The sequence below is a fragment of the Mauremys reevesii genome, linkage group 10 (genome assembly GCF_016161935.1).
Source record: "Mauremys reevesii isolate NIE-2019 linkage group 10, ASM1616193v1, whole genome shotgun sequence".
Taxonomy (NCBI): domain Eukaryota; kingdom Metazoa; phylum Chordata; order Testudines; family Geoemydidae; genus Mauremys; species Mauremys reevesii.
Genome location: NC_052632.1, coordinates 66,439,140 through 66,462,362, shown reverse-complemented (window position 1 = coordinate 66,462,362; position 23,223 = coordinate 66,439,140). Strand labels below are relative to the sequence as shown.

General features: G+C 40.7%; 1 protein-coding gene across 1 annotated transcript in view; it reads right to left on the bottom strand.

The window, feature by feature from the left end:
- The window catches only part of ABCC1 (ATP binding cassette subfamily C member 1), a 92,026-nt gene that overhangs the window by 55,695 nt on the left and 13,108 nt on the right, over positions 1–23,223 (bottom strand).

The window sequence follows — 23,223 nt, the reverse complement described above, 5'->3', positions numbered from 1 at the left end:
TTGATGTATCTGATGCCTGGTCTACACTACGATTTTAGGTCAAATTTAGCAGCATTACTTTGATTTAAGCCTGGATCCGCCCACACAACGAAGCCCTTTTTTCCGACTTAGAGGGCTCTTTAAATCAATTTCTTTACTCCACCTCCGACGAGGGGATTAGTGCTGAAATCAGCCGTGCCAGGTCGAATTTAGGGTAGTGTGGATGCAATTCGACGGTATTGGCCTCCAGAGTGCTCCATTGTGACCGCTCTGGACAGCATTCAACTCAGATGCACTGGCCAGGTAGACAGGAAAAGGCCTGCGAACTTTTGAATTTCGTTTCCTGTTTGGACAGCGTGGCGAGCTGATCAGCACAGGTGACCATGCAGAGCTTATCGGCATGATGTGCACATTGCCAGGTCAATTTCTTATTTTGATCCACTCCATCTATCTTTTACATCTTAGGCTGGCAGCAGACAGTGCAGTACAATTGCTAGCCATCGTCATCTCCTGGATACTCGGGAAGATGACTGAGTCACTCCCATGTCTGCCCAGGTGCCCCTGACCAACCTCACCAAGGTCAACTAAAAGAGCACCCAGGAATACGACGATGATGGCTACCAATCGTAATGCACTGTCTGCTGCCAAAAGGCAATGAGGTGCTGCTGTGTAGCAATGCAGTCCCACGTATGCTAGCACCCAGGAGATGTACGGTGATGATGAGCTGAGCGGGCTCCATGCTTGCCATGGTGTGGCATCTGCTCAGGTAACCCAGGAAAAAAAGGTGCGAAACGATTGTCTGCCGTCGCTTTCACAGAGGGAGGGAGCAGGGGGCCCGACAACATGTACCCAGAACCACCCAAGACACAGTTTTTGCCCCATCGGGCATTGGGATCTCAACCCAGAATTCCAATGGGCAGCAGAGATTGTGGGAACTGTGGGATAGCTACCCACAGTGCAACACTCCGGAAGTTGACACTAGCCTCGGTACTGTGGACGCAGTCTGCCGACTTAATGCACTTAGAGCATTTTGTGTGGGGACACACAATCTACTGTATAAAAATGATTTCTAAAAAACTGACTTCTATAAATTCAACCTAATTTCGCAGTGTAGACATACATAAAAGAGTTTGTCCACATGGGACACAAGCCAGAGTGTTAATCGACAGTGTGCTAGCTTGCCACATAGTAATGTCTCAGGTGGCTACTACATGGCTGCTACAGTGTGCTAAAAGTTCTGTTGTGCACTTTGATGTTACTTTTCCTATGCTCTGAACATGGTGCATAAACCAAGTCTAATCTAAAGCTATCATGTACAGAAGCCAAAAGAATACTGACTATCACAGTATCTGAAGTATAATCACCATTTCCATTACTGGCCACAAAGCTATATACAGCGACACGTACTCACTACCAAAGGAAATCCTATCCCAGGAGAACTCATTAGTTTGAATTAAGGAAAAGAGACTACAATGCAGGAAATCATACATGATTATCACTACCGAGATGAGAATATAATTTTAATCAAAATCAAGTATTGGGATAGTAAATAGCTACATTAGCATTATAAAACTGAAAATAGGATGTAGTTCAGCAGCAAATAGTTTCTCTTCAAATATTTGAAGAGACCAGTTACTTCCTGTTTAGAAAATTGATTTTTTTTCCATATATAGAATGATATAGCAGGATAAAAATGCTTATGCCAAAAGTAAAGCAGAGTATGCTACAGTAAAAGACACTTGCCCTCTAGAGTTTTAAGGACCATAGTCAATTAAAAAAAAAAAAATCAGATGTGTGAAATAAACTTAACACTTAAGATTATTACAACTAATGTTTAGAGAAAAACACTTTTTTCTGTTGACTTCACATTTTACAGCATTGTGTAGAAAGTAAGTAACTATAGTCTCATTCAATAACAACGCATAGCATTTTATCTGTAAATTTCAAAGCACTTTACCTCCTTCCTAAAATATGGAGAAACTGAGGCACAGGGAGGTGAAGTGACCTGCCCAAGGCCACCAAGCAATCTACTGGCAAAGCTGGGAACAGAATTCAGCCCTCCAGAATCCCAGGCCTCTATCCAACAGCCCACACTACCACCTTGAAATTCTTCCCTATCCACACAGGTGTCTCGCAGACAGACAGTAATTTATAAATACATTCTGAAAGATAAGAAAACTTGGTTGCACAGTCACAAAAGTTGGCAGAAGGAAAACAGGCTGATGTAACCTTGGAAATATTTTTAGTTAATCTTTTTTAGACTAGCTAGATATCAGGTTGACAGTGTTCTAGTTTCTATCATTTTAAGTGCCGTGTCACATATTATATTGCTGTTTTATGAACTTTCAACTCCTCCAGGAAGTGTTCTACGGGGGGGGGGGGGGGGGGGAACCCAATGAAGCATAGAGGTATTCCAGTTTAAACCAAAAACAATTATCCTAATTCTTCAGGAACTAGTGTTTAAAAAAGACAAACAAACAAAAAAAACCAACAAACCAAGCATGGAGCTGGAGAGAGAGAGAGCAGAAGGAAGCAAGGCTCTTTTGAAAGACATTCAACATTTGTACCCTTTTCATGTTGTCTGCTGTAAGTCAGAGCCTGCAAGATTTTGTTTTTTTCAGGGTTCAGTTCTTGGTTACACAAAGTAAGTGATATGTTTGGCTGTCACACAGCAGGACTATAGGATACAAGTAATAAAACAATTAAAAAAAAATTATATCTTGTTAGCAGTGAAATAAAAGGTTTCTGATCAAATACATAAACAAAACAAAGATTTTCCTAGGAAGTATCTGAAAAGAACAGGCACTGACAGTAAGTATCAGAATGGTAGCCGTGTTAGTCTGTATCAGCAAAATCAAGGAGGAGTCCTTGTGGCACCTTAGAGACTAAGGTGCCACAAGGACTCCTCGTTGTTTTGACAATAAGTAAAATCTCAACACTGGAAAACCTGAATCCCTAATTATATTTCCAGTGTGTGTATGTGTGTGTTAAGAGATCTCCCTGCACCACTGAGTCAAACAACTCCTTTGATGATTCTGCAGAAGCTATAATGAGAATGCAGTTGCTATACGTGAAAGTCATTGAGCTAGCATGCTTACACATTCCCTTATCCCTGAAGGACCCCATCTGGATTATATCTTTTATTGGAGAAATGTGTGTTGGTGAGAGAGACAAGCTTTCAAGCCACACAGAGCTCTTCAGGTCTACGTGGCTTAAAAGTTTCTCTCTCACCAACAGACATTGGTCCAATTAGAGGTATTACCTCACCCACCTTGTCTTTTTAATATCCTGGGACCGACATGGCTACAATTACACTGCATACCATTAGGATTTTCAGCTTAGTCATGCTTACATTTCGCCACTACACAATCGTTTCCTGCTTTAAAGATTTCAATTTTGCTGCTCCCCATACAACAGTCAAGAGAATATCTCTCATTAAACTGGATAGCAATTTACAGACCTTATAACAGCTGACACAGTTACAGCAGCACCTGATATTATGAACATCAACCTCACATGTGATCAGTTATACAAACCATTTTCCCAGTGGGGAAAAATAAAACCTACCACTTTTATTATGTGATGCCGATGAACGACAAGTCAACATCCCTTCACATTCTTAAGCCTTCTGTGTATTGGAAGTCGCTTTGCGGTGGTTCAAAGGACAAGAATAAAGTGATGCAGTGCACTAGACTACCACTTGCACATCATGCTTACTGTAATTTTGAGATGTTCCATTTTATCAACTCTTCAGTTCCCAATTAGTCTGTAAAATAGGGGTTCTACTGAAAACCCCTTCAGTTCTAGAAGTGCTCTCTGTGCACGTGTCATACATAAACTACTTTAATTAAGGGTATGTTTAATTAAGAATTATGTAAATTACATTTACATGAATTAATTACATAATTAAGGATTAAGTATGTAAAACTGACATTGACATCTACTTCATGCCTCAATAACACAATTTCTGAAACCAATACTCAACTATATGACGTGGAGGGACAAAAAAGGAGGGAGGTATAATCTGTACAAATCTGACCTTTCTCCTGCCACAAAACATACTGGGAAAGTGGTTTCTTAGCAGCCAATCATTGTACTGTTACTATGTCCCTGAACAGACAGAGAGAAGTGCTCTACGCATTATTGCTGTATAAACTGGCAGGAGGTTACCCTGAAATCATACATGTAATTTTCAGTTCAACTGACCTTTATATTTTCATTTGTCTTTCATATAGCTGTACCTCAAAATACCTTGCAGAAGGATACAAGGTATGACAATCAGAGCCCAGAGACTCCAAGGAGAGAACAGGGGGTGCATCCCCCAAAAACTAGGCAGCTAAACCAGTAGTTTTCAAACTTTTGTACTGGTGACCCCTTTCACATAGCAAGCCTCTAAGTGCAACCCCCCTTATAAATTAAAAACACTTTTTTATATATTTAACACCATTACAAATGCTGGATGCAGGGCAAGGTTTGGGGTGGAGGCTGACAGCTCGCAAACCTCCCATGTAATAACCTCGCGACGCCCTGCGGGGTTCCGACCCCCGTTTGAGAACCCCTGAGCTACACCAACTTATTGTGTACTGCATTATTCTACTATAAAAATATATCAAGTAAGATATTTTATTAACTTGTACTAGTCTGAACTTGGTCATTATGAGACGTATACACACTGATTATTAATGCATGTGTTTGTGTATACAGAAAACTGTGCTTAAAACTTGTGGTGCAGTCAAGCAGGGCAGGCTGCCTCCCTAGCCAGACGAGACTAGTTCCAAGCACCTAGCATCATACAAACCAGGAGTAGACAAATGATGGGCCATTAGAGTGAGTGGAAAGAGATAGACAGGATAGCTAAAATATCCCACTCTGAACAAGCATGAATCACCACCTGAGAGAGAAGGGAAAAAAGGAAAAAGCTCTTTTTAAAAAGTGAGCTTGAAACTGAGGTCTTCATCCAGAAATTGAGGGACACTCACTTGGTGGGGGCTGCCTCTGAAGTGCTCAATCTCCTCTAGGATAGGGGGTTATGATGGAAAACTGTTCCACGGCAATCGGTAACTTGTATTAGAAAGGGATTTTCTCCAGTATAGAGATGTAAAGCCTAAGGTTGCATCTTTATGTTTGTTTTCCTTACTATTCTGCCTTTGAATCAGATTTTGCTATTAAATAAACCTTTTGTTTATTTATATCCCAAGCAGTCTCTGGTGTGCAAACTGAGCAGAGTACGCACGCCAAAGAAAGCTGGTGTCTGTGGGGCTGGTTTCATGCTTTCGGGGGTGACGACCAGATGGGAAATGTTCAATTGTCTGGTAATTAACAACCTGGGGAGACGGATTTGGGGAGACTCTGAACAGCGGGACTGTCAGTGTCACCCTGCAAGGAGTCACTGAGCTGGTGGAAACCAGGGTGAGACCTTGCATTTGTGGACGGCCAACTGGTGTCAGGACTCTGAACTAAAGCTGCAGAGTAAAGGGCACCTACAGTTACATGGCACGCAGAGACAGAACTCCTTACTGGTTGGGTGATCCCCAGAACATCTCACAAGTAAACACCACTTTAGCGATAAATACAGTTGGTGAGAGTCAAGCAAAGGCGTAGGCAAGACAAGACGGTTCAGAAAAGAGCTAGACTGCTACTAGAAGTTATCAACTGTAATAGCAATGCATTTTCCAAGGCTGGATTCAAAGCCCGTAGACTCCCATTGACGTCATGCCCACAGTGAGGGAGAAAATGAAAGTATTTTCAGAGAATTATCCAACAGGGATATGGCTATTAAAAAACCCTTGTAATCAGTTTGGTTGAGAAAGAAAATACAAGACAGGCAAAATAAAAGATTTAGAAAAAGATAGGGCAAAAGGCACAGAGGAGTCAGGAAAATGAGGAACTAAGCAGACAAGTGTAACAAAGCATAGTGGATTATGGGAAAATCTTAACACTTTACATTTGTGAAATAAGGAAACCCCAATTTGTTTCTTCTTCACTCCTGAAGGCTTTTCCCGGCCACAAAAATCAGGAAAGTCCTTAATACAGAGGCCAGTTTTAAAAAAGCTGAGCAAAAGGACGGCTCCATAACATCACTGGGGACATCCAGTACTTGGGAGGTTCAACCGGGACAGTAAGTCTAGTCTAGTTTCCTCACTAATACTAGATCATCACTGTGGTTTGAGGGTGAACGAGTGCTGCAATACCGCCAGCTAAAGGCTTGGGTGCGAGGACGGGAGCAATACAGCATGAGAATTTAATAATGTGGAGAAGAGGATGAAAAGAAAGCAAGAAGCTGATTTAAATTCAACACATTTAGATTAGTTGGGCAATAAAAAAAATATCTATACCTCCTGCAGTCCATGTCAGTTTCATAGTTTCACATCCTTAGTACAAATCAAGACTCTAAGAAAGTCAGGAAAAGTGTAGCAGAAAAAGAAAAAACTTAGTGGTATAAACTGAAGTTAAAGACAAATGAAGTTAGTAATCGTGGTGAAATATGACAAAATGGCATTTCTACTGCTGGATTCAGAAAAGCAATGAGGCAGTAGCTACTCAAAAACAAGTCACATGCGGGTACCACCAAAGATCTTGTTAGCATAACAAACAAAGAGCTCCACATGCATGTTGAATTACTACTTCATAAAAACAGCAACTTCGTAGATTGCAGTGCTCTGACAGAAGCTGTTGGCAAGTGGTTTGCAAATTAAAATTATTGTCCCATGGAAAAATTTGGGGCGGAAGGAACCCATTGTTCACAGGAGAAGGAAGTCTAGTGTGGAACTTCACTTTTTAGGTTGCATTGGGCACTGAATTTTGCAGCAGTTTTTCTGGAGATGGCTGTTGGTTTTGTTTTTATTGTATTATTTTAATAAAATGTCAATGTCCCAGCAAAGCAGCAGATAAATATTGCTTATATATTGATTTTTAAAAGTCTACCACCAATTTCTCCAGAATCTCAGCTTTAGTTTGTTTTAAAAGAGGTTACATTTTTAGCTCTATGGTTACCAAGCACAATATGCAGGCGGAGACTGAAACAGGTCTTGGGGCCAAGTAATAGCTCCTTCCACAGGCACAAAAGGCTTCAATAAAATAAATAAAATCACCATTTAAGTAAAAAACACTCTTGCAAGGAACAAAACTGGCACCAGGTACTCAGCATTCACATGGACCCACTGAAAAACTAACTACTAATCAAACCTGGAACTGCGTAAGGTTTGGAAAAGGTGAGGGTCAAACATTTCCTCAGAAGTGTCCTGTATTTCCATTCAGAATGGAGTGTTGAACTCTTCCTTCTGATAGGTGATTCCCCCATAAAGCCTATGCATATAATACCAACTCACTTGAATGCAATTCCTGTCTGAACTTTCCTAGACTGATAAGATGGTGGTGATGGCAGCAAGACTAAGGGCATGGCTACACTTGCAGATGTAGAGTTAAACCAGCCTTCGTAGATCACAGTAGGGAAAGCACTGCAGTCTGTCCACACTGACCGCTTCAAGCACAGTGGCGTGGCCACATTTGCGGCACTTGCTGTGACATTGGGAGCAGTGCATTATGGGAGGCTATCTCAGCATGCAAGTGACTGCAACGTGCTTTTCAAATGGGGAGGTGGAGCGTAACAGGGAGTGTGTTGTGTGTATGTGGGAGGGAGTGGTTTTTTGGGGGGCTGAGAGCATGTCAGCATGCTGTCTTGTAAGTTCAGACAGCAGCAGACCTCCCCCTTTCCCCCACCTCTCTCTCTCACCCACAGTATTCCACACTAATGGTTGCTTTGTCTCGGAGCAGATAAGCAGCCGGATGTCAGAAATGGAGCTTTCAAAGGGCATATCCGCATTTCTACAGTGATTCAAAACAACAACAAGAGTGGCCACTTGACTTAAGGGGATTATGGGACATTTCTGGAAGCTGATCAGAGCGCAGTAATGCAACCCCTCATCCACATTGACACCCAGGCGTTGTAGCCAAGGCACAGCAAATGTTATTCCTCTCGCCAAGGTGGAGTACCAGGAACGCTCTAGCTGCGGAGTCAGAGTGCTCTACGTGCCTTGCCAGAGTGGACGGGGAGTGAGCTAGTGGGCTTGGGGCTGCTTTAATGAGCACTAACTCACAAGTGTAGCCAAGCCATAAGGGTATGTCTACTCTAGCAAGTTTCTGCGCCACAAGTTATACCACTTATTAAAACACTAGAATTAAACTGCTGATGCGTGTCGACACCGTGCTCCTTGTGACGGCATCTACATTAGCAGCTCTTGCAACAGCACATATGGCAGTGCATTGTGGTAGCTACCCCACTGTGCAACTGCCTGCAGGGTGCTTTGGGAAGGGTTTGCAATGCCTCATGGGGCAGGCACAGCATTTCCCAGTCCCATTGTTCCATGGGCATCCTACTACATTGCCAGCTGCTTTTCAACTGAAGGGGGGGGGGGGGGGGGAAGGAGTGTGTGTGTGCATGGAGGTGGGGAAGCAAAACTGTTTTGGGGGACAGTGTGTCAGCATGCCATCTTGTAAGTTCAGACAGAGGCAGGAAGCAACCAGTCCTGAGGCAGAAGGAGAGGGGGAAACCCCAACATCAGCCCTGCCTCCTTCCCTGCGCACTCTCTATCACACACACCTGCCTGTTTTCAATAGCATGAACATTCCACATTAATGGTTTATGCCCCATATGTGTGTCCCGGAGCAGATCAGCACAGCACTCAATGGCTATCAAAAATGGTGCTTGAAAGGGGAGGAGTATGTGTCTCCAGGGCAGCCAAGTTCAAAACAATGATCAGAGCGGTCACTTGAGGCGTTATGGGACAGCTCCAGAGGCCAATTACAGGGCAAAAAGCAATCAAGTGTCAACACTGGCAATAGAGCCCTGGAGCCTCTGTGCAAAAAGCCTTACTCTCGTCAGGGTGGTTTTTTTGCAGCACTGCAACAGAGAAGTTTCTGTGCACTAAATGGCTTGGCCGTGTGTACAATTCTGCAGTTTGAGCGCAAAAAGCCGCTTTACTGCACAGAAACTTGCCCGTGTAGACAAGCCCTATGAAATGTTAATCTGCCTCCATAGATGAGAGGAAAAAAACTAAGGAAAGTTGTGTCCTAAACGTCTAATTTTGGGAATAAACATTCAAAACTATGTCTGACTTTGTAGCTGGCTGACTTCATCCCTGGCATGCAATAGCTGCTGTTAAAGGAGCAGCCACATGCCTACTGTTCTCATGTCAATAATCCTTTTAAAAATATGCTGTGGTTCAAGATTTCCATTGTCAGAGGGGAAAAAAATTAAACTTGCACACAGCAGGCTTGAAAGTGAGCTAGTGCTCTGGAGGTGCAGGCTGCCAGGTACGTTATCAATGCGGTGTTTCATGAGCTCCTTAAATGGAAAAAACATTTTAAAACTACTGAAATTCCACATTAGATAAATCTTTGTGATGAACACAGATTGAGATTTAAATATCTAAAGCCACCACTGTTTAAAGCCAGTTTAAACTGGACATGCAGTGTTTTGTAAACAAACATTTACACACACACACACAAAATCTGAGTTCTGATACCTCAAGTTTAATTCTGAACAATAAAAACAAAGGGCATTTTAAACTAAGGCAGCATTCCTATGCAACACCATGCCAATTTAAGCATTAGACCTCAATTTAAGCATCATCGTACTCCACTCTACCAGCATACTTATATCCTCTCCAACACATGCATAGAAGATGATAGTATTGTTGAACTGAAAGTGAGTGTATCAAAGATCTGAAACAGTTACACTGCAACCCAAAAGCTTTGAGAGCTAGACATAAATTTCAACACTGGATAAAGCTCTCCTTTGCCTGAAGAATATTGGCACTGTTGGTGGGTTGGTTCAACAGCTTGCCTTAGTCCCGCTTCCTGAACAACTCCACTCCAGACACCTGTTGGGTGAAGCGCAGAGTCTGCGCCAACTACTAAGCTTAACTAGTTTAAAGCTTTAACAACATATTGTCCTAAAATTTTCTTATCACCTTAATTAAGCATAAAACATAAGTAAACAAAGAGCAGGATCAATGATTCTGTCTTGGGGGCAGGTAGGCTGTTTCTAGCATCAAATCCATGCTGATCTGGTGGGGGTTCCTGCATTGCTTCACCTTCCCTTTGTTAAACACAAATCCTTTATACCTTGTCTCCATAGGCACAGATTATTAAAACTATTCAAACATTCTATTCTAAATATACTCACACACCCCCTAATCCAAAATCCCTTTAACAGATTCCTTCTAAAACTCTAATTGGTACCTCTATCTTTTTTTAAACCCTCGCTATCCTCCTCCTCATTCAATCTAGCTGTCCTTTCATTTGCTTTCATATTTTTCCATTATTTCTTACAACAGTTGTCTTATTTTAAGTTATCTACTCTTTGTGGCCTTGGAGTTACGGGTTGGCTAGCTCTGTTCAGTCAGTATCCTTCCTCCCTAGTCTGCTGTTCCTAGGAGGAGATCTACAGCTGGCTAGTAAATCACATTGTCTGGTTTGTTTTGCCCAGCTTTCTACACAGACCAAGAATCCATAGTAGATAAGATTCCAACCAATTTTAAGATTTTTTTTTTAAAACACAACCTTTGAAATCTGTGTCAACAAGAAAAGTTCCCTTTTACATTTTCTTATATTAAATATATAATATCTACTTCATGATTATTTAATATACATTTATCTAAGTTCATTATCCATTTCTTTACACACCCATGGTTAGTCTTCACCCATGCCTACAGCAGCTCAGCTACGATACTGCAGCTGTACCACTGAAGTTCAGACACTTCCTTTGTCGACAGAAGGGGTTTTTCCATCAATGTAGATAATCTTCCTATCTGAGACACACTAGCTAGGTCGATGCTGGAAGAATTCTTCCAGTAGTCTAGTTGTGTCTACAGTGGGGGTTAGGTAGACCTAATGACATCATGCCCAGGGCACAAAATTTCTCCCATCTCTGAGTGATATAGCTAGGTCAATGTAATTGTTGTGTAGACCAGGCCTCAAGCAGGTGTTTTCAGCATCCTCACTACTCAATCCCCCATTCAGTTTTCTTCGTTAGCTCTAAGCCTAAGTGTTTTGTTGTTTTGGGTGTATGATTTACACTTTCAAAAATTATACACAAGTGTCTAAAACGTGAGCTTACAAGTCATAAGTAAACTAGACAGGGAAGCACAAATGTGCAAAGGGCAGCAGCAGCAATGGTGAGAAGAGGAAGTGAGCAGGGAGACTGAAAGGCCAAGACATGAGCTTCCATCCCATGTGCTGGAACATTCACATGAGGTTTAATATTGGCTTTCTATTACAGTGTCACCTAGTGGTCCCACTTAAGGATCAGCATCCCATCAGGCAAGATGCTAGAAACTAGAGTAAAGTCCTTGCCCTAAAGTGCTTATTTGTTTAGGTTAATTATAAGAGGCTACAGGTGGATAGATATTAAATTTAACATGTTTTGATAGAAAAGGCCCCAGACATAGAAGAGAAAAAACTCCATACAATTTGCTAACCCATATCTGCTGCCTACCAAGGCTCTGCTGTTTCATTACTAGTACTCATGTGTAAGAAACAGACATTCATCCCATAAGCAGCACAAATCTCTGCATGTCACACTACAGACTACCATGGCTCTTTCCTCTCCACCACACCCTCCCCCCTTCACATTTTCTTGTACAGTTGTCATTATAGACACTTAAAAATGCTCACATTCAACAAAAACTGCAACAAAAGTTAAAGTGATTTATTATCTTTCAAGTGTCTTAAGCAATTATATTAGCTCCCTCCAGCAGCACCAGAATCAGTGCTAGGTGTGGTACTAACACACAAAGACAAGTTCCTCATTCCAAGTCAGTTGGGCACCTAACGGCCCTAGGATCTTTCAAAAATTCCCGTTACCTTATAATGCAGTGACCTCAATGCCATAACAAACATGATCTGGATGTTCTCAGTCTTGCAACTGGAAAGCCCTTGACAACAGATGCCCGACTGAATGTGTGTTGCCCGACTGGATCTGATTCCATCAAGCCCCCAAACACACATGTAAACCAAAATTGCTTCTTCCAGACTGTGTGTGAAAGGTCACACTGCATGGAGGATGCCATTTTTTAGATCATGCCTTCCATGCAAAATCTTGTTGCATGCTTTACTTAAAATGTCAGACAGAAGTTCAAATTTCTAAAGACAATAGTGTGAATTAAGCCAATGGTGTCTCATTTCATCTTACCTGAACACGATTTTTAATTTTAAAATTTTAAATTTACGGAGTGAGAAAATCATCAGAATTAAGGGAATGCTTGAAAATGCTGAAGGAGGAATGTAAAAATCTGATGTAACAACTCCATAGTTAATTTTTATATATCTGAGTTCTCTGGAAGAGGTAAAAGCAGAGAAAGCACATAGAGGGGGTGCTTCCCCTGCCTTGGCCTTGTAATAGACCCAAAGATCTAATTGTGAAATGTCATGATTAGCAGCAGAAATAATTAATTATGAAAAAAAGCCAGAGAACGTTCAGAGCTCATACTCAAAGGCCACAAGCCAGTGCTCAAGTCCTTAAAAAAAGAATGGCCAGAACACACGATTTCAGACTGACAGGTCGAGTCACTGCCCAAAGCATGCCAGCCAGGCACACCACAAGGTAAAGGTAAAGACAAATCATCAGAAGTGCATAAAGGCCTTTCTGATTCCCCAAAAAAGTGCCAGAATGGCATTCTGGAGCATTCTAGCATGAGAAGTGCTACCACAAGCTGCAATTTTTCCATGAATTCTGTCCTTCCTTCAAAAGAAAAAAGAGCAGAGGGAAATTACAGCAGCACTCAAGAAGGCAAATATCCTCTACTGATGGGGGCTTAAACACTCTCTCAGCTTCCAAAAATCAGTATTATACAGTAAGAGACTTTAAATAAGCAAAAAATACACTCCAGTCACTTTGAATATAAATTCAAATCTCAGACATGCATTTGGATACGCCAGAGGTAGTTAACTAAAGACAAACTGCTGAAAAATTCTAGGCAGACTATGAAACCTAGGAAGAGAGAAAAAGAAAAAACACAAATGATTCTAGAGACAGTACTGGCAAAGGCAGAAGTGAAGCTGAACAAGAGAACTCAAGATACCTGAGAAGTAACCTAAAGATTAACTAGAAGGGAATTCCTGGAAGTCAACAAGAATGACCAGGCAAAGAGTAACTATGTTAACGTCATAAAGAAAATAGAATGAAGTGTGTTTTAATTGGGGGTGATCACAACTCTGTGATAGCTAGGTTCTGTATTTTAAAAAGTAGAGGGGGGAAAAAGTAAGGTAGAGTCTGAGAGATGGATGAGATTGGAGAAAATAAAGAGATGAGGAAGATCCCTTAGTGGTTCTGTGGAAATCCTCCCCATGGAACTCAAATGATCAGATGCTAATCTACCCCTAGGGACGGGGGTTAAGGTCCCAGAGGTGGAGAATACACCTTTTGGGTTGTGAGAAGATGTCCAAGTGTTCATGGGAAAGTACAGGGGTTTGGGGTTCAGCAAAGCACAACATGTAAATCAGACCCCAAATTATGTCAGTAATTTAAAAGCCAGATACATGCATGGTCACATCAGTTATAAGAAACCAGTTTCTTATGTCAGCTGCAGACTCATCATCCATAATGCCTGGTCAAAAAAAAGACATTTATTTTGTTCTCACTTGACACAGAGAAAGCCTTTGATACAACAGACTGAAACTTTCTGTTTCAAGTCCTATCCCATATGGACATTGCCTTCTAGACAAGTAGAGGAAGTGTTCAAGATACTTATACAGTTTAAAAATGCATTTTTGTAGCTACATATTATGTATAAGAAGGGTATGGAAGCGGATGCTAGGAGTAATTTGCATCCTTCTTGTTTTTAAAAACATCCAGAAAAGAATTCTATTCACCCAAACACTACAGTTTGCTCCCTGATTTCCAAAAGATTCTGTATTGTTTATTCTATTACTAATGATCAATTATGTAGAACTGTAGCACTGATCACATACAGTAAACCTGTGGACCAACACTCCATCTGATTAGCTGCTGATTTGATGGTGAGAGACTTTTTGTAGGGCCCTCCTTTCTTTCTGAAATATGCAGATTGCTTCTTCCACATATGCTCGCTCACGCACACGCAGAGTGCCACACTAACACCAAATTATCAAACAGCTCATCAGGCTGGTAACAGCCTGCCTAGATAAACCTAATTCTCCCTGTTCACTCGCCAGCTCCCAACAAGTGAGATTGCCATGAATGTTTCTCATTTTAAGTAATTAAAAATAGGGTGATGCTCTAATGGCACAGGGGGTTTCAAGTTTAGGCCTCCATGAGAGTTTCAGACCATGTCTTCACTGATCAAAAAAAAATAAAAATAAAAATAGATGCATTTTTGCCACATGATAACTAATGCACTTTGGCCATCTCATGCTGAAAACATAGTGGAGACAAGGCACTGTAGTTTTACCCAGAGGAAAAACTAGGTGAGGTCAGCCATGGTTGGGGGTACAGTGTTGGCCTTACCTAGGTACTTGTCCTGTTTACTGCAAGGTAGCTAAGTCACCATTTAGTGTTTTATGGTAATAAGGCAACTAATCTGTGATAGTTATCTCACCGTCAAAAACAAAAAACCAACTTTGTGTCAGCGAAGACAAGGCCTGTGTTACTTATGAGCAAGCCCTTCAGCTGATTCTCTAATGTCACTGATAGGCGTGTTGGGTGCGATTTTTCAGGAGCCGCAGACAGAGAGAAGGTGTTGAGGGATGAGCTTCATCCCATCCACCTCCACATTCCTGAGTCACTCTGAACTCAAAGTCTAGAGACGTCTATTGTTTATTTTCACTGTTTTTGAATATTGTGACTTGACTACAGAGTGTCTCTAAACACAGAAACAAGACATCATTAATATCTTTCAAAATAAAACTAAAATGCTTAAGGAAAACAGATAAATATCAGCCATGCGCCAACAGAAATATAAAATGTGGTTTGGCAAGAGATAAGAAAAAATAATCCATCTGGTTTATTACAGTTTACTTTCACTACAAGTGCTCCAAGGAACAGGAGATTTATAACAGACTCTACCCTTATGGGTTCCCTTATTGCATTTTGAAGATTATAAATGAAGATGTAAGTGTACACTTCTAGAACTCCTTTCAGCAAAAGGATCTCTAAAGCACGGACTTGCATAATGCTAACACAGCAAGTATGCAGCACAGCCAAGAATAGAACACGCATCTCCTGACTCCTAGTCTTGTGCTTTGACCACTAGACCATACTTCCTTTCATGAAGATCCCAAACATCAAGGTCTCCTCGTACTCTGCTTTGATCCTGATGTAGGGCCCAAGAAATAAGGATTTAAAAGTTCCTGTGACAGAAAATATTGCATCCACTGAAATAGTAACTAATAATTAAATGTAAACAGAGCAACAAGCCAAGCTGAAAAAAAATGGGAAGTAGATGCCTAAAAAGTTCCAGAAAGAGCAAATTTCCATGATTTTACATGCCACTAAAATTAGCCATTGTAATCCAAGAATCAAAAAGCCTCTGGTTCATTGTGTGTTCTTAATTTCAGGGAAATTGTGACAAAAAGACACAAACTTTCAAAATATAAATACTTATCCTCCATCTATGGACAGTTTAACAGCCTCACATCCTGCTGTCTGATGGTACAGCTAGATGAGACACTTTCATTCATGTGTCATTTAAGACCCATATTTTAGAAGCAAAAGGACTTTCTTTTAATTATTCTGGGAAACTCTTTGATTTTAAAACCATGATCAATTAAAGACATATGGAATTAAGTTGTGCCTTCATTACTTTGCATCTAAGACAGTCTTTTGTGTTAGCCTCCCTGATATCGTAACTAAAGTGACAGCGAAGATACCAAGTCTTCAGGTCAGACTATACAGAGGGCTTCAAGTTTTTGTAGCTTCTTGTGACAAATGATCTATTACCAGACCAGTGTTATCTTCCCCTCCTCTTTCCAACAGATGCTAATGTGAGCCCATCAAAAGTAAGCAAAAGGTCAGGCCTTGTTGCAAGCTTTTTTGAGACATGTCCCAGAACAACTTCACTGCAACCTAGATTAACCTTCACACAAGCCAGAATTAGCAAGGCTTTTTAAACACACACAGCACCAGCAGCTAGAGAGAGAGAGAGAGAGAGCGCGCGCGAGTGCGAGCCCACGCCAAGACAAGTTTTTTCCTTATACATTTTTGGAGTGAGCTTCAAAGTGCTTATTTGAACTGAAGGCCATAAAGACTGATCTCCTCTACTTAAAACAGTACAGATGGAGGAAGGGCATCAAGCTACACTTTCCCCACTTCTGTCCTGAAGTAATCTACCTCTAGATTGACAGAGCTATGGTAACAATTTCTTTGCACACTCAAATCTTTGGTTTCTCTGCTGAGGCTGCTCAGATGGGTGTGGTGATGATATAGCTCTCAACTTTTCCCTTATTTAAACCTAAATTTGCTTCCTTCCCCCACTAATCTTTGATCCTGCTTCTGGCTTTCATTACTGTAAAAACCAACAACTGAGTCATGAGAATGGGGTTATAAAAACTTATTTATGCTAAAGGTAGCCCCACACTGTTTAAAGCTTCCTTTCTCCTTTCTTTCTCTCTCTCTCCCCCCCCCTTTTTTTTTTTATTTAAATAATGTCATGTATTTGTTCTTGTTCACAATTTATGGACACATCTGATCCTCCATGGTCAGCTGAAGTAAATGGTGTAACAGCAGAGTTCCCAACCTTTTTCTTTCTGAGCCCTCACCCCCATCCCCCGCTATAAAAATTCCACAACCCATCTGTGCCACAGCAACTGTTTTTCTGCATATCCAGCAGATTAAAAGCCAGGGCCCATGTTAGGGCATAGCAAGCAGTACACTATAGCCAAATCGCTGCCCCACTGACAGACCTAACCAAAAAAGAAACAGTCAAATGCAGATCAGTGGACTGAAGAGTGCCAGAAGGCCTTTAACCAGCTTAAAGCAACACTCATGTCTGACCCTGTGCGAAGGGCCCCAGACTTTGACAAACCTTTCCTAGTAACTACAGATGCATCCGAGTGTGGTGTGGGAGCAGATTTAATGCATGAAGGACTGGATCAAGAATTCCATCCTGTCGTGTTTCTCAGCAAAAAAAAAAAAAAAACAGAGGGAAAGCCACTGGTCAATCAGCTAAAAGGAATGTTACACCATTGTATACGTGCTGGAGAAGCTACGCCCATATGTTTGGGGGATGGCGTTTCGACCTGCAAACCGACCATGCTGTGCTGAAGTGGCTTCATACCGTCAATAACAAAAAACTTCTTCGGTGGAGTTTAGCTCTCTAAGATTTTGATTTTGAAATACAACACATTTCAGGAGCTTCACACAAAGTGGCTGATGCACTCTCCCGTGAAAGTTTCCCAGAATCAACTGGTTAAAATCGTCCTTGAAATGTGGAAAATATTGTTAGGTTTTATATACTCAGTAGTATATCTAGACGTGCATGTGTCTTATTAATTCTGTTTTCTCCTAGAGCTCCTGGAAGAAATCACAGCCAGTGTGGAGCAGGCTGTCCAGCACCATCTGTGATTTGGGGGGCATATCATAAACATACAGCTAAATCCCTCCTTTACCTGTAAAGAGTTAATCCCTCTTTTACCTGTAAAGGGTTAAGAAGCTCAGGTAACCTGGTTGGCACCTGACCAAAAGGACCAATAAAGGAAGAAGATACTTTCAAATCTGTGGCGGAAGGTTTTTGTGTTCCTTTGTTCTCTCCAGGTCAGGGAAAATACATCTCCCTAAGCCATATCTGAACTAAGCATCTAATATTACAGAAATAGTAAATAATAGCAAAGAAATGCATTAGATTATCTTTTGATTTAGCTTGTGAATTTTCCCTGTGCTAAGAGGGAGGTTTATCCCTGTTTTTGTAACTGTAAAGTTTTGCCTAGAGGTGAAATCCTGTGTTTTGAATCTGATTACCCTGTAAATTACCTTCCATCCTGATTTTATAGAGGTGCTTCTTTTACTTTTCTTTATAATAAAGTTCTGTTTTTTAATAATCTGATTGGGGTTTTTAGTGTCCTAAAAAACCCAAGGGTCTGGTCTGTACTCACCTTAGTTACTCTCAAGCCTTCCCAGGAAAGGAGTTAAAAGGGGGGATATTTTGGGGAAACAGGAACTCCAAGTGGTCCTTTTCCTGAATATTTGTCTAACTCACTTGGTGGCGGCAGCACACCGTCCAAGGGCAAGGAAGAATTTGTGCCTTGGCGAAATTTTTAACCTAAGATGGTAGAAATAAGCTTAGGGGGTCTTTCATGCGGGACCCCACATCTGTACCCTAGAGTTTAGAGTGGGGAGGGAACCCTGACATCTGCAAACAAGTGTGAACCGAAATGACACCAAAAAAAATCACTGAGACAAGTGAAAACAAATAAAAACAAGAGACACCAACTCAATCTCTATGTGCCCTCATTACTTTATGTCCTCTTACATCAAACATTACGAAAGCAACCAGCATAAATTAGCATACACAGGAACCACCATGGTACAAAGTAAGTAGTACCTTACTATTACTAAAATTAAACAAAACCTTGAGGCATCTTTTTGCAGGAATTGCCTCCATTAAGTGGAATTACTAGCTCTTCCAGTCTGTTTGCCTTTCACAATCTAATTGAGACCAAATATTCATTTTCCAGACCATTACTACTAATGCACTAGCGTATTATTATTACTATTTCACTTAGCCATGTTGCCAAATAATGATATAGAAAGTAAATTCGACATCTCCAGGTTATGTTCCCTCAAGAAAAAGTGTCCAAATTTTAGCAGCCATTGTTTTATATTTCCATTCATTCCATATAATGATTTTTTGTTTCCAATAACTAACTAGTGGTATCTAGATCTGCAGTGTTGTTTACATTAGCCAGAGTTTAATAAAATCAAGTTACTAAATTTTCTGGTCGAAGACGGTAGGATATAATCCAATTTTATGTAGTCAAGGGGAAAAAAAAAAAAAGGCAAGTGAATAGGAACAGGAAGTTTCTCCATGAGTTGATACAATTATTCTGTCAAGAAAACATCAGTGTGAATTCTTTTTCCACTTTGAGTTCTCTACAGCTATCACATATTAGTCTATAAAAAGGTACATGTACCTCTCCATTCAGATATCTTTATGCATCTCTTTTACTCTCTAATTCTTCCTCTGCCTTGATACCTGTCTACCTTCATAACCCACAACACACAAGTAGACCAGCACTCTGGATACATAGGTTTTATTCCCAGTTCTGCCAATGGCCTCTTGGGTTACCTTTGGCAAGTCAATTTTCAATACCTGTGCCTCAGTTTCTCTATTTATAAAATGAGGATAATGATTCTGACCTTCTGCATAAAGCATATGGAGATGATTCTGATGAAGAGAGCTAGGTATGATTACTATTTACATGTATTTTTGCTTAGGACTCCTTTTATCGTTCCAGTATGTCGAACAAGTTTATTGTAGAGTTGTTGTAGCTTTGTTGGTCCCAGTATATGAGAGATGAGGTACAGGACCAACTTCTATTGGTGGAAGAGACCAGCTTTCAAACTCCACAGAGCGCCCAATGAGCAGGAAAGACAGTAAGTATGGTTAGAGACCACTCAGGCTTAAACAGGAGATCTTCAACCACCTGAAACTCAAGAGTCATACAAGAAAAGTAGAAACTGGGTCAGGTTATATGTAAAAAAGAAAAAGAAAGAAAGAAAAACTAACACAAGCATGCAGGGACAAAATTAGGAAGGCCAAGACATAAAACAAGATTGAACTAGCTAGGGACATAAAAGGTAACAGAGAAACATTTTACAAATACATTGCAAGAAGAGGAAGATCAAGGACAGGGTAGGCCTATTATTCATTGTTAAGGGAAAGACAACAACAGAGCAATGGCCAGAATGTTAAATGCCTTTTTTGGTTCAGTTTTCAACCAAAAAGGTTAGCAGTGGTCAGATGACTAACATAGGGAACATCAGGGTAAATGGGGTAGGATCTGAGGCTAAAATAGGGAAAGAACAAGTACCATAATTTTTAACAAGTTAGATGTCTTCCAGTCAGCAGGGCCTGACAAAATACATCCTAGAATACTTAAGGAACCAGCTGAAGAGACCTCTGAGCCATTAGCAATTATCTTTGAGAACTGATGGAAGACAAGGAGAGATCCCAGAGGACTGGAAAAGGACATGTATAGTACCTATCTATAAAAAGGGGAACGAAGACAATCCAGGGAATTTTAGACCCGTCAGCTTAACCTTGGTACCCCAAAAGATAATGGAGCAAATAATCAATTTGTAAGCACCTGGAAGAAAATAAGGTGATAAGTAACTGTCAACATGGAAGTCAACAGTCAATAACAAATCATGTCAATAGACCCTGCCTGGATACAAAATTTGTATCCACATCCGATCCGCAAACATGGTCTACAGATATAAAGCAGCTGTCCTGTAAATCAGATTTTCAGGACTCTACATGTCAAAGCCACTTAATCTTCTTTAACAGGGTAACAAGCCTTGTGGATGTGGCGGGGGGGGGAGGAAGAGGGGAAAGAGTAGTAGATGTGGTATATCTCAACTATACTAAGGCTTTTGATACTGTCTCCCATGACCTTCTCAAGCAAACTAAGAAAATATATCCACCCTAGAAGAAACTAGTATAAAGTTGAGTGTGCAACTGGTTGGAAAACTGTACTCAGTAATTATCAATGGTTCAAAGTCAAGCTGGAAGGGCATATTGAGTGCGATCGCACAGGCATCTCTCCTGGGCCCAGTTCTATTCGATATCTTCATAAATGATTTGGATAATCACATAGAGAGTACACTTATAAAGTTTGTGAACAATACTAAGCTGGGAGGGGTTGCTAAAGCTCTGGAGGACAGGATTAGAATTCAAAATGATCTTGACAAACTAGAGAAATGGTCTGAAATAAATAGACTCAAATTCAAATAAGGACAAATGCAAAGTACTACACTTAGAAAGGAATAATCAATTGCACAAATACAAAATGCGAAATCATTGCCTAATGCCTAGGAAGGAACACTAAGGAAAAAGGATCTGGGGTTATAGTGGATCACAAACTAAACTTGAGTCAACAGTGTAATGCAAGTCTTCTACTCCACTCAGCACTTGTAAGGCCTCAAGTGGAATACTGTGTCCAGTTCTTGGCACCACACTTCGGGAAAAAATGTGAACAAACTGGAGTATGCCCAAAGGAGATCAACAAAATTATTCAAGGTCTAGAAAACATGACTTATGAGGAAAGATTGAAAAAATTGGATTTGTTTAGTCTGGAGAAAAGAAGACTGAAAGGGGACATGACATTTCTTCAAGTACGTAAAAGATTGTTATGAAGAGGAGGGTGATAAATTGTTCTCTTTAACCACTGAGGATAGGACAATAAGTAATGGGCTTAAATAGCAGTGAGGGATATTTAGGTTAGACATTAAGAAAAACTTCCTAACAATAAGGGCAGTTAGGCAGTGGAGCAAATTACTTAGGGAAGTTATGGAATCTCCATCATTGGAGGTTTTTAAGAGCAGGTTAGACAAACACCTGTCAGGCATGGTCTAAACAATATTTAGTCCTGTCTCAGGGAACTGGACTAGATGACCAGGTTGGGAAAGGTAATCAGTATCACAGCTAAACACAAAGTGGAAGAGATTTTTAGGCATGAGGAGTTGACACATGTTGCATTCAAAATGAAGTGGGCAATTAACACCCCTGCAGTTATATGACGAAGAATTTATAGATTGTTGGCTGGGTTACAGATTGTTGAAATGAAACAAAACCACTATCTATACTGAGCCCATAATTTTTGGTATCTAGCAAAATTATTAAATTAAGCTCCGAGGCTCGTCTTTTGAAGGTGTTGTGCAGGTTTCCTTGGAAGGCGAGGACTGAGAGGTAAGATATGGAATGATCGTTTTGTGAAAAAAGTTCACACAGATAATAGGGCGTTTTTGTCATTTTTCTGTGAGAGTTCATTTGAGAGCGTAGTGATTGTCCAGTTTCATCCACATAGTAGTTGTTGGGGCATTTGATGCACTGGATGAGGTACACCACATGTTGTGATAAGCATGTGTAACACCCATGGATCTTGAAAGGAGTGTTGTGGGTTGTATTGATCATCATAGCTGAGGAGATATGGCTGCAGGTTTTGCATCTGTTATGGAAGTGTCTGGTGCCACTTTGCATTGGTGTGTAATGGTCTCTGGGGAGTCTGCTTCTGACTATGAGCTTGGTGAGGTTGGGGAGAAGGCCAAAAGAGGAAGTTTGGGAAAGATTTATTTCAGGATGTACTCCACATTGAGTAAGTCTCCCCATCAGGTTGTAATTCTTTGATAATACCCCATACAGGTTCCCATATACCCATACAGGGTGGGTAGGTAACAGCTAGGGGTGTGCAGTCCATCCCTTCCCCCTCCCACGCTATATTGAAGCAGGTTCAATCACAGAACTAGGGTGGCCCATTCCACAATAAACACTGATTTTTCCTAGAAGACTAAAGCCAAGTGTACTTCATGTACTGTGCACATATTTGCTTTGGACATTTTAAATTCAGCATTTGCTATGGCTGTTTTAAACCACAGGGGTTTTTGTGCCTGAAAGTTTGACATTGGCAGCCTACTATTGTGAGTGCATTCACACGCTTCACTGTGCAATAGCTGCTTAAACAAACATTATTATCTGATATGGGCAGACATTATCTATTTCTACAAGTAATACAAGGTTATTGCTATGAACCAAGAGCAGCTCACTTATCTTGGAACCCTAGTATTGAACATAGCTAATTAAACTATTAATTATTACAAAATACAAAAACAAATATTTTCAATTTATATCCACCAAGAAATCTGATTAAATAAGATAAAAACTGAAGACATTCATTTTTCCTTTATGGCAATATTTACCTTCCCTCTCTTATCCAGTGGTCCCTACATGAAGAATGGGAACAATACCCACCTACCTCACAGAGTTGTTATGAAGCTTTGCAAACTTCAACTAATCACTCTTAGAGCCCCCACTCATAAGAGAAGCCATACTGAGTCAGACCAGTGGTCCATCTAGATCAGTACCCTGTTTACTGACAGTGGCCAATACCAGGTGCTTCAGCAGGAAGAAAAAGAACAGGGAATTTATTGCATCACCCAACCCCTCCCAGCTTCTGGCAATCAGAGGCTCAGGGACACCCAGAGCATGGGGCTCCAACCCTGACCATCTTATCTAATAACCACTGATGGACCTATCCTCTATTAATTTATCTAAA